General features: G+C 40.6%; 1 long non-coding RNA gene across 2 annotated transcripts in view; it reads left to right on the plus strand.

Moving 5' to 3' along the window:
- The window catches only part of LOC126497290 (uncharacterized), a 23457-nt gene extending 12612 nt beyond the window's left edge, over positions 1-10845 (plus strand). For both annotated transcript variants that reach the window (XR_007590557.1, XR_007590556.1), the window contains exons 3-5: positions 689-1364; positions 1809-1859; positions 2542-10845. This is a non-coding gene — a long non-coding RNA (uncharacterized lncRNA). The remainder of the gene's footprint in view (positions 1-688; positions 1365-1808; positions 1860-2541) is intronic.
- Positions 10846-11635: the final 790 nt, after the last annotated feature.

Consider the following 11635-nt stretch of genomic DNA (forward strand, 5'->3'; position numbering starts at 1 on the left):
GCAGGTTAAGATCCTCTCTGGTAAGCCAGCTCATGGGCTACACAGAATATTAGAAATGGGTTAGAACAATATGTAAGAGCTAGCCAATAAGAAACTGGACCTAGCCGGGCCAGGCAGTGTTTGAAAGAATACAGTTTCCGTGTAATTATTTCTGGGTATAAACTAGCCATGCGGGCGGCCGGGTGCTGGGGACGCAGCGCTGCCGCTCCTAAATTCAACAAATCATGGCGACTCCTGACTAAGCTTCTTTCTCCCAGCATTCTCTTCTGTTTACTCCACCCACCTATGGGTTGGCCTATCAAGGGGCCTAGGCAGTTTCTTTATTAATAAGAAATCACTCCTACATCACTTGGCTAGTCAGATTGCTTTTGGGTCTCATCCCATCTGCCGTTCAATCAGAGAATCCTAGTTTTTTAAGTTTTCCCCCAAATAAATAACCGTGTATCTCTCAATTCTGAGCCGGTGTGAGATTTCTTTTAAGTGCCCAATTTCTCTGCCCATCATGGAGTTATGGGTAACAGAACTTTCGGAGACTGAGAAGTCTGAGGTCATGATACCAAGCAGATCTGGTACCAGGGAGAGCTGTGCTCTGCCTGTAGAACAGAGCCTCACTCAGTTTCCAAGGCAGTTCCCTCCAACCTCTTCTATAAAGACACTAACTCCATTCCAATTTATTCACTTCCCATAGGTCCAGCCGTACAGCACCACCACAGTGGCAACTGGGTTTCAACACAGATTTTGGAGATACAAGTATTCAGACCCATTGCAGAACAGAAAGAACTTTCTGGAGTGGTGCAAATTAGAGTATTTGTTGCACAGGCAAATACATTGATCATGCTTGGTGACGACCTAAACACTCAAAATCAGTGCATTTCATCAGATCCACATTACAGCACAAAAATCAGCAGTTAAAAGTTTTGGTCTTTACAGAAGGTAGCAATGAGCTTTGGGGACAATTGCTGCTGCTTATTTATCCTGGCTCCTTTCACCTGGACCCTGCTTCAAAATCAAAGAGAGGAGCAAAGAGTGAAGCAGTCACACGGGAGTCTGTGAAATCCTGGTGGTTCCTGTGTGTCTGCCTGGCTGTAGCTGTTTGAAGAAGGGGAAAAGCTAAAGGTCGATTCCACAGGGTCCTCTTGAAGATTCGTCTTCTCGTTCAAGCCATCCAGCAACACCACCCAGTCTCACAAGGATTCCCTGTCAAAGGCTTCGGGCGACATCGAGACATAAGCACCATTTACAGGATTAAAAATTGACGTTTCTAAGGCCTACTGCTCTACAGATTTGTGGATCCTATATGTGGATTGGGGGAAAGCAACCTGCCATCTCAGTCACCAAAAATAAAACTGAAACGAGTAACTAAAGTAAGTCTTTATGTACACATACATCTTTAGTGTTAAAAAGTTTACACTTATGGTTTATATGGGTGTATGAGCATGTATGTACTTGTAAAACATATGTGTTTTACAAAACATCACCTCTTCAGTGATGTCCTGGTGACTTTCAAATACTGAATTCACAGAATATTTCAAATTCAGAAAACAGGCAGTGCACAGCATTTACTGCCTGTGGAACAGCCAGTTTCTTTGATTACTGTCTTATTACCGGAATGTACTAATAGAAATTACCAAGTTTTTTTTTTTTTATCAGAAAACTCCTCTTAGATTAGATCCATCCATAGGTAATGAGAAATCACTTGGCAAATCTCATTGAGCCCATTTTTTTTCTTCTGCCAAACTTGTTTAAAATTCTTCTTCTCAGTTTTGATTTAGTAACTTTAGATCTGTGCATTATGTTGTGTTTTGCAGGGAGTTATTGACTCCAGCTAAGGAACCGTGAACAGTAATTACTTCGCACCGGTAAGCTCTGGTATAGCATTGTCAGACAGGCACTTTACACACCGCAAGTTTCAAAATTTAGAACAGAGCTGTCAAGCAGGCAAATGCTCACACCAAAGACTTCTATTTCCAAGCTAGAGGCATGAGCTCTGTGATGTGCAATAAGAGAGGGAGTCTGTGTGTGCTCGGGAAGCTCCTCATTTGACAGCCCTGAAAATGAAAGTCTGTTTCTTTCTAGAAAAAGAAACATCATAGCAACAGGACAGATTTGCAAGAATAACTGAGAAATGGCCTCTGTGCTAGGAAGGGGTGGGTGACAGGTACTGAGATTATTAAATATTATTAGGAATTTCTGTAGTGAGTAGAGAATAATTCACCCCAAACTGAGACCTCCTGGTTTGACTCATGTCATTCAAAACCTTTCCAATCAACTAAGAAAGATTTTTATGGAGCTATATGTTTATATTCAATTAAAAATTTTCTCATGTATCAAATACTCATGTTTACCAGTGTGTCACAGACCTAAGACTACAACACCAAATTACAAACATTGATAGAAAGGGACAATATATTTTATGTAAATTAAATGTCATTTTTATTTTAAGCAATGACAAAGATAGCTCACTCAAGAATATGGGTTTAAATAATTTTTATACCCCAAGTGCCTTTCAAATTCTAAAACACATCCATTTTCTCCCCCAAGTTTTTTCTTATGATATTTTGAGCCTCAAAATTACACTTGAAGACAAGCCTCGTCCTCTACTTAAAGACTATAAAATTGAAGAACAGACTTTAAATAACTTCAAAGTGTCATGTAGCTGTTAAGAAAAAGAAACAGAATAGGTGTTCGCATGCTTTCCTAATGACTTCACCTGGTCCCTGGCCTTTACCAAGACTGCCCTTTCATACCCAGACCTTTCTTGAACATCACTCAAGAAAATGGGTCATCACTTAGCACCCCTTCAATACACCAGTTGCCACCGAACAGGAGTCACCCCACTGTCTCCAGTCCAAACTCAACACCAACTCTCTCAAAGACTACACTGAAAGAACTTTCATACTTCTCCTACCTGGCCTCAAATCAATCACGTTTGCACAGCAAAAGAAAAATGAGACTCACACTCAAAATATGTGTGATAGAAACTCTCTTATTAGATGCACAACCAATGAAATTATGCCACTTGCCCAGTTCCCATCACAAAAACACAAATAATAGAAAAGACCAAGGCAATCAACAACCCCCAAAAGGCCACTAGCCCCATAGAAATGTTCCACAATGAGAACTACCTAGGAGACCCTCAGAACACAGAATTTAAAAGAACAATTTTTAAAATGATTAAGAACTTGTGTAATTTAAAGAGGTCACAAAAACATGAATGAACTTAAAGGGAACAGGAATAAACCCCAGATTGAAATCCAAGAAAACACAAACAAATCACTCAATGAAACAGGAATGAAATTCAGGATTGGAAAGGTGAATTCAATAAGATACAAATAAGGAAGAACACACAAGCTAAAATAAAAAAAATGGAATTGATAAAATTGATAACTATATTGGAAACACAGTCAAATCTGGATCACACAGAAGACAACTGAGACCCAACGACAAAATAGAGGAATTGAACCAATCAATGAGACCCAAAGACAAAATAGAGGAATTGAACCAATCAATCATAGAAATGCAGAAGAAGAGAGAGCACGAGCAAGGAACTCAGGATCCCGAGGGGTGGACCCACACACTGAGACAATGGGGATGTTCTATCGGGAACTCACCAAGGCCAGCTGGACTGGGTCTGAAAAAGCATGGGATAAAACCAGACTCGCTGAACATGGCGAACAAGGAGGACTGCTGAGAAGTCAAGAACAATGGCACTAAGTCTTGATCCTACTGCATGTACTGGCTTTGTGGGAGCCTAGGATGTTTGGATCTTCACCTTACTAGACCTGGAAGGAGGTGGGAGGTCCTTGGACTCCCCACAGGGCAGGGAACCCTGACTGCTCTTTGGGCTGGTGAGAGAAGGGGAGTAGATTGGGGGAGGGAGGAAAATGGGAGATGGTGGCAGGGAGGAGACAGAAATCTTTAATAAATAAATAAATAATAGTAAAAATAAATAAATTACATGAAAAGAATATGAAAGAACTTGAGAGAGAGACCAAATGTATAAATTATAGACACTGACAAGAAATTATAATTCCAGATCAATGGCATAGATGTGACCAATACAGATGTTGTAGTGATAGGCATGGCAGGCTACATTCCTGGCACCTGGCCACCCGCACGGCTAGCTTTACCCAAAATAATTACACAGAAACTGTATTCTTTTGAACACTGCCTGGCCAAATAGTTCCAGCTTCTTATTGGGTAGCTCTTACATATTGATCTAACCCATTTCTAATATTCTGTGTAGCACCACGAGCTGGCTTACCGGGAAAGATCTTAACCTGCGTCTGTCTGGAGTGGGAGAATCATAGTGACTGCCTGACTCGGCTTCTTTCTCCAAGCATTCTGTTCTGTCTACTCTGCCAACCTAATTTTCTGTCCTATCAGGCCAAGCAGTTTTCTTTATTAGTTAACCAATGAAAGCAACAGATAGATAAAGACCCACCTCCATCAAGATGTGACGCATAAAACACTAAATAGATAGGTCTGGAGAAGCACCCTACATCATCCTATAGCTAGAATATTAGATAAATAGAACAAACAAACAAATGGAAGTGTAAGAGAAAACCCACAAGTCACAAGTAAAGGCCAATCCATCAGAATAACTGATTTGGTGATGGAAACTTTTAAAGTCAGGAGAACTTTGAACTTCAAGCTCTAAAAGACTATAAGTGCAAACTTAGACTATTGACCCAGCAAAACTAATCTGCTGTGGTTGAAGGAGAAAGAAAAACTTACCATGATATAAACAGGCTAAAGAAGCAATGTCTACCAAACCAACACTACAGAAAATACTAGAATCAGTACTTGAACTGTAGAGAGGAGTAAGTACAGTCAAGAAACCAGAGTAAACAAATGAAGATATAATTACTAATATACAGAATGAGACTACAAAATACAACAAAATGACAGCAATCAGTATACACCTTTCAGTAATGACTTTGAATATTAGTGCCATCAAGTGTCCAATCAAAATATGCCATGTAATCAATTAGGTTAAGAAGCAATTTTAAGCTCTTTTCTGTCTACAAACGCACCTCACTTTCAAGAACAAGCAGCACTTTAAATTTTCTTTAAGGATGGAAAAAAATTCCAAGCAAATATGACCAGAAAACACAGGCATCACTATCTTAATACCTGATGAAATAAATTTTAAACCAAAATTAAACAGAAAAGATAAAGGAAGACAAATCATTATGATCAATAGAACAATGAACCAAGACAATATTATAATCCTAAGCATATTAGTATTAAATTCTGGCAAACCCAATTTTATTTTTTAAAAATAGTACTACTAGACTTCAAGGTACAGATCAATCTCAACCAAGTTCTAGTGCATGATCTTAAAACCACACTTCCTCCAATAGATAGGTTATCAGCCTAAAAGATAAGCAGAGAGACAGGGTTATTAAAGGGCATCAAATAAGCCTAATATATATCTGTAGAACATTGCACTCAAATCCCACAGAATGCATGCTCTATTAAACATCCTTTGGAAGTCTCTCTAAAATGGATCATGTATTGGATATAAAGCAAATCGCAAAAAATGGAAAAATTGAAATAACTCCATTTATCTTATCAGACTATAATGTAAAATATAACAAAAAATAAAAGAATCTACAGAAGTTAAGCAAACTTATGAAGATTAACAACACGCTACTGAGTGTTGAATGGATCAGAGAAGAAATAAAGAAGAAAATAAAAAATTCCCGTGAATAAACAAAAATGGAAACACAGCAAACACAAACCTCTGGGATACACTAAGGTCAGTTTAACAGGAAAATTTAAATCAAGCAATGCCTATGTTTAAAAATCAGAAAGAATGCAAATAAATAACTTAATGATGCATTTCAAGCCAAACCCTCCAAAACAATGTATATATATGTGTGTGTGTGTGTGTGTGTGTGTGTGTGTGTGTGTGTGTGTAATCTAAGAGTTGGTTCTTTGAAAAGATAAGCAAGATTAAGAGATCTTTAGCTGAATTAATCAAACGAAAGAGGACACCAAAACTAATGAAATTAGAAATAAATGAGAAAATCTTATATACTAAAGAAAGACAGAAAAATCACAAGGGAATATTTAAAAAACCCATACCACATTAAGTTTGAAAACCTAAAAGAAATTAATGAATGTCTAGATATATCCAGACCACCAAAATTAAATCAATAAGAAATCAATAACTTAAGTAGACTAACAGAGATTGAAACAACAACAAAAAAGTCCCAACGAAAGGAGAACAATGAGAAAAGAGGTTGAAGTGGGGAAAGAGATGAGAGTGTAGGGTCTTGGGCTAGAATTATCTCAGGGCCTGTACCTCAAGGCCTGTAGGACAGAGAAAAGCCTGGCTTGAGTTTGAAGAAAAGTCTTAAGGCTACTGAGCGGGGATGAGACATCAAAATCTAGGTAGACACCCCTCCAGCCAGAGAGAGGGCTTGGCTGTCTCTCATTGGCTGGAGATATCCCCACCTCGCATGATGTCAATTAACTTATATAAGCTGATGCTCACAATAATAAACTGAGTTCCTGCTTTGACTTGACTCCCTATTGCATATTATTGTCCTGCATTGTGGGGCTGTGGAACAGGAGGATAGCACACTCACCTTTCCATGAGGAATAAGGCTAATGAGGTTGGGGTGACTGGTCCCAGGGCAAAGTAGTCAATCAAGGTGAGTGGGACCCCATGATGGGTAACACAACTTCACACAAAAATGACCCAGCACAGGCTGGCCTCGAACTCGTGATCCTCCTGCCTCTGCCTCCTTCAGCAAATCCTACCGGCATGCGCCACCACTACCGGCCTCAATAAAATAAAAAAAATGAAAAAAAAATGACCCAGCACTTAAGGCACTGAGGTATAAGCTACTCCCAGAGGCCTGGACTTGTCAGACCACAATGCAAAGCAGATATGGGAGGATATAATTACCCTGGCCCCCTGGTACCCACTGGAAATCTTTTCTCATAAGACATGTGGAACCAGGTGTGATGTGGGAGTCTTCTGTTTTGTGTTGATTTCATTGGTTAAATAAAGATACTGCCTTGGCCCTTTAATAGGACATAAAATTAGGTAGGCAGAGTAAACAGAACAGAATGCTGGGAGAAAGAAGCCGAGTCAGTGAGTCGCCATGGTTCTCCCACTCCAGACAGAAGCAGGTTAAGATCTTTCCTGGTAAGCGCACCTCGTGGTGCTACATAGATTATTAGAAATGGGTTAAGAGGCTGAAACTAATGGGCCAGGCAGTGTTTAAAAGAATACAGTTTCTGTGTAATTATTTCGGGGCATAAGCCAGCCGTGCGGGCGGCTGGGTGCCAGGAATGCAGCCCCGCCACTTCTATTTCAACACAGGTGGAGACTCTGGCCAGAGAAAAGGAAAAACAATTTGATAGACCTACACCATTGGGATTCTATTGAACTATTATAGCCTTTAAGGCATGTTTTTACCCCCACTGCTCTGCCTCCCCTCCAAGGCAGGTAAGGAAAAGGTTAGAGACAGGGAGAGGTCTAAAGAATCCAAAAATAACCAATTAACCAAAAGAATGGGAGAAAAGAAGACAGACAAGGGGGAAGATCAAAAATGGCTGCAATTTACTGAAGAGTGGTCTCAGGAAGAAGGAATAAGGCAGGCAGAAGCAAAGACAAAAAGGAAAGTAGATAATATCTGTGACAAGAAGTGGCCACCTCCTTATGCCCTCAGCCACCCTGGAAATGATAAAATGGAAAAGGGGAAAGGGACAATTAAGAAGGCTCCATGCTTGCCAGGAGAAAATGAAAATGCTCTTGGGTGGGTCCAGATGGAGACAAAGGAAAGTTCAGGCCTCTGATCCTCCCAGGTTTGTTTGCAAACCTCCTGGGACAAGATTTCTTAGGACAAATGGATGCCATTATTACCATTGACCACCTAGCATTTTATATGACAAAAGTGAGCAAAGTGTCATAAAGGCAGACCACTGACACCTGGATTCACACCCAAAAGTAGAGGCCAATGCTCCCAGGGTAAGTCAATATGGGTGGATCAGTGGTCATTACCTGAACTTAAACTTAAGATGATCAAAGAAACGACCAGAAATCTGCTTAAAAGAAGGAAAGATAAGGCCCTTGATGGGCCCCTGGAACAGCCCTGTGTTTGGGATACAAAAACCTAATGGGACCTGGAAAATATTACAGGATCTAGGAGCAAACAATGCCCGTACAGATCTAGTAGGGACCCCTTTAAAAGGGCTTACCTTAGGTCTTAGAAATCTGCTCCCAGTTTTACCTAACTGTAATGGAGCTAAATGACTGCTTCTCAATTAGTCTTCATGAGGAGGATTGTGAAAAGTTCACCTTTTCTATTCCTACAGTTAACTCCTCTCAACCTGACAAGAGATAGAAATGGGCTATTCTCCCACAGATGGCCAATAGTCTGGCCTTTTGCCAAGCATATTTTTATAGTATTCTCTCTGCTTATTTTGACAAAGATAATACCCTTCTACATGTTTATATGGATGTTGTAATTATTGGGCATTTGGAGGAATCAGGGCTAGCTCCCTGGGTAAACCATATTGTTGATATCCTCCAACAATATGGTTTTAAAATAGCCCCAAACAAAATACAAAAGGTACCCTCACTTCAAATATTGGGATCCCAATTAACACTCACTGGAGCCAAAGTAAATGGACCCTAATCAGTCCTGCCTGAGCCTCTCACTTTATGGAGGTTACAAAAGATACTGGCTGTCTGTAGAGACTTGGAGACTAGATGTGATATATGATTTCCTAAAAGGAAGACAACCTTATGAGATCATTTCCTTGCCCCCTGAGGGTCATCAGGCACTCACTGAATTCATCAACGAGCTCCATCTGGCTTCTTTGGAGAGACATAATCCTACCATTCCAATCCAAGGCTGGATATTATTAGGGAGGAAGGCCATGCTGGCTGCCATTGTTCAGCAGTCACAACCACTAGAATGAATGGGGCCGCCTTTGTAGTTTTCCCTGCAGTGGGGACCAAGACAAAGATTACCAAAATTCGCCCTTGTGGGGGATCCACTTAATATAAGTAAATGGTGGCTGTATTAATTGCCCTACAGGAGGTCGCAGAACCCTGCAACCTCTATTCAGACAGCTCTCATGTGGTAAACCTACTGCCACACTTACCCTTTGTCTATATCACATTGGATGCTAATCCTATGTCTGCCTTGATGATACGACTCAGAGGAAAAAAAAAAACATATATATTCAACATCTCAGAGGACACCAAAACCTCACTGGCCTCATTTCCCAAGGGAATGCTGCTGCAGATGCTGCAGCTTCAGGGGCCTGTCTCAGAGAGGTCTCCCCACCCTGTAAAGCAGCAAGAAGAATGACACTTATCTAATGAGGTTATTGTGATGATTAGTTTATTAACTAAAAACATGGGTAGCACATACAAATCCTTCTATTTTTTTGACTTGATAATAATTATTATTATGCAATCATATCTTTTGACCACAACTTCTCTTCCTCATTTGCTAACTTCTTATTTTCTCTAAATTACTTTGCTCAGGGTGTTCAAGGAAATTTTTTTGGCCTCAGTTTTCCAAGCTTATCTGGCTTTTTTGCCCCGCCCAACTTCTCTCATCTCCCTTCCCTTCCTTCTCTTCCTGTTCTTGTTTTCTTTATTTCTCTGTTTCTCTCTCTCTTTGTCACTCTCCCTCTCCCTCTCCCCCACCCCGTGTGTGTGTGTGTGTGTTTGTGTGTGTGTTTGTGTGTGTGTGTGTGTTCAGAGGATAGAATCTAGGGCCTAGCATATGCTAGACAGGCACTTTATCATTGAGATTGAGCTATCCCCCTAGATCCTAGATGCTCTGTCTTTTCTATTAAATGTCTTTTTGCTAGTAAAATTAGTAAATCAGCTAAGAGGCATAGATTTAAAAAAAAAACTTACATGAACTATACACATTGTCTAATCTGTAGTTCCCAAAGTAGGATCTATGGTAATCTTGTCATGTGTGAGACCCTAGGTTCAATTTCCAGAAAAGAGGGAGTTCAATACATGCAAACATAGATACATACATATATATGTATATACATACATATAGCCAGGAAATTCAGAAGCTCTTTCATGTCATCTCCTCTTACTTCACAGAAGAGTGACCCAGAGGAAGGCAACAGTTGACTAAAGGTTTCAAATGTAAGTGGAAAAAACTGGCTTCCAGGAAAGTCAGGGTAAACTGACCTCATAGAAGTCATTTTGCTTTTCTTAATTTTGTTTATTTTATCGTACATATATGTATATGGATGTTTTGGCTACATGTATGTAAGTACACCAGGTGTGCACATATCCACAGAGGCCAGAAGTCCTCAGATTGTCTAGGTCAGGAGTTACAGACTATTGTGGCCATCACGTGGGTTTTTGGAATCACAGACTTGTGAGCCACTGTGTGGATGCTGGGAATCACAGACTTGAGAGCCACAGTGTGGGTGCTGGGAATCACAAACTTGTGAGCCACCACGTGGTCCTTGGAATCCCAGATTATGAGCCACCATGTTGGTGCTGGGAATCAAATCCGGATCATTTGCAAGCACAAGTACCCTTTAACTACAGAGCTCATTGAGCTTATTTTATTCGATCTTACCATTAAGATGGAACTAAAAAGCTTTATCAAATTAAATCAGAGTATATTGATAAAGGGTGATACAGATTTGGCACAATTTTGGATTCATTAAGTATTAATTTTCACCCTTAATCAGACTGACCAGCATTCCATAGAAAGACATTGCCTCTCAAAGCCTAGAATGAGGGTGTTGTGCTAATTTGTGCAGCTTATGAAATTGTTTGTTATTTATTACATTAGCTGTTTTCCCTAGTCCTGTGAAAAAGCAACATAAGGAAATATTTTGTTTGGCTCAGAGTTTGAGAGTACAGACCACCACAGCGAGGAGAAGACATGGCATGACATCTGGAGCCTATCACATCTTCAGTTTGGAGACAAATGATGCTCAGTTCAAACAGCTTGCTCCTCTCCATGCCCCTGGGACGCTGCCATCTTCCTCCCATAACCTGATCTAGATAATCTGGATATGCCTTCCCACGCATGCCAGAGCCTTGTCCTGTGGTGATTCTAGATCCTGACCAGTTGGCAATCAACATTAATAATCACAGTGCCACACCAGAGGTAGGAGGACTACATTGGGATTGTCATTTAAGACAGTTTTTAAAACACACAGACGTTTGAATACGCAAGTGTCACAGATGACCGGTGACAGGGTCTTGGTAGTGGACTCCTTTGCTACCCTCCTCCCAAGTCAAAACTACTGGGTCAGGGCCAGTGCTGCTCGCCAAATTCCTTATGGTGGGAATTTCAGGACAATGACCAGGTTAGGAAGTGAAAATGGGAGAGCTTGGTGTGGTGGTGCATGCCTGTCAGCCCAACACTTGGAAGGTAAGGCCGAGAAAAGCAGAATTTCAAGCTCATCCTTGATGCCATAGTGAGCTCCAGGACAGTCCAGGCTACCTGAGAATCCGTCTCAAATAAACCTAAGAACAAACACACACAAAAAAAGAAGTCAATAAAGCCAGGGACTTGCCGTTTACTTAGACATGCAATTATTTAATGTAGGACTGTTAAGGTGGTGTGTCTCAGTGCCACCCACAGCCTGTCCTCTCACCAGTCACTGC

This window comes from Alexandromys fortis, unplaced genomic scaffold, assembly GCF_014885135.2.
Source record: "Alexandromys fortis isolate MF-2015 unplaced genomic scaffold, M_Fortis_MF-2015_v1.1 scaffold_21, whole genome shotgun sequence".
Lineage (NCBI taxonomy): Eukaryota > Metazoa > Chordata > Mammalia > Rodentia > Cricetidae > Alexandromys > Alexandromys fortis.